This window comes from Triticum dicoccoides, chromosome 5A (genome assembly GCF_002162155.2).
Source record: "Triticum dicoccoides isolate Atlit2015 ecotype Zavitan chromosome 5A, WEW_v2.0, whole genome shotgun sequence".
Classification (NCBI taxonomy): Eukaryota; Viridiplantae; Streptophyta; class Magnoliopsida; order Poales; family Poaceae; genus Triticum; species Triticum dicoccoides.
The window spans coordinates 518,971,488-518,972,748 of record NC_041388.1 but is presented as its reverse complement, the minus strand read 5'-3'; positions in this window follow the sequence as shown (position 1 = coordinate 518,972,748).

Genomic DNA, 1,261 nt, shown 5'->3' with positions numbered 1-1,261 from the left:
GAAATCCGGTGGATTTGGTGGGGTTGGGGATCCACGGGAGGAGGGGGGCTTAGCCCCGGCCCGCTCGACGAGATTATTACGCTTTCTTTATCGGCCCGGTCCACCAAGACACACGAAGCGGCAACGGGCCTCCATTTCAACCATCATTAAATCCTAAAAAAAAGTCAACATCATTCATCCCAAAAAGGAAAAAGAGTTTGAGTGATCCCCGGCCGGCGGTGCGCAAAAATGCTAGACTTACGTAATGCTGTTACGTATCCTACGTAATCCTTCTTTTCCCTAAGAGCATGGTTAATAGTATAGTCAGCCGCCGGTTATAAGCCAGTGCCATGTCATCCATAGCTCATCTTATAGCCAACATGTACAATAATAGATCAAAAGAGTGTATTACTTTTTTATTATGTGGCCCACCTTTCATTCTCACAAAGTGCCTAGGAGCACGTGATAGAGCTGGCTTTTCATGAAGAGCCCGCTTACCTTCTCTCTCCTCTTCTATTTCCTCCAACTAAGCAGAAATATACTAGTTTATTCCTTATAGCCCGCTGACTAAGCTCTATTGTACTTGCTCTAACCAAACGCCCTCCCCCTGATTTTCAGGGTGGGCCCCAGCCTCCACTAATATCCAATTGAAGGCTGCCAACTCATTTCGTTCGTAAGATACGTAAAAATATTTTCGTAGGTGTAGCATTGCTCGGCGGTGCGATGGGAAGAGAAGAATTTTCGCACGCAGTGACGTACTGTAGGTGCGTACGTGCACGAGTCACCTGCGAATCCGCAACTGATGTCGGTTAAGCAGCTGTGGAACGCTCGCTGGCCATCAAGAGATGATCGATCGTGCTGTGCCACTCCATGCCTCCATCATCTCCATGTGAAACTCCTGTTCCCGTCTCGTGGTCCGTCACATGCATACGCAGCACGGTCGTTGCAACCATCGACAGAGCCTGCCATCAATCATGCTGATCATCAGATTAACAAATGCGCAAGTCAAATCGCCACTGTCCTCTTCCGCTATAAGAAACGTGATGAGGATGCCAGTTCGTCCCATCCCTCAGTTCCTCGAATCTCGCCATGAAACCAGACAAGCAGTCGAGCACCTGCCTGCGCGCAGATGACTGACCCAGCAAACTAGCAAGAACTTCCGCTGCTCGGCTCGGTCGATCTACTGCTTGATCCGGGCCGGCGATGGAGGGCATCTTCCCCTTCTTCTGCTCGGCCATCAGGAGGCGGAGGCCGAGGCCGCCGGACCGCTACGGGCGCCTCG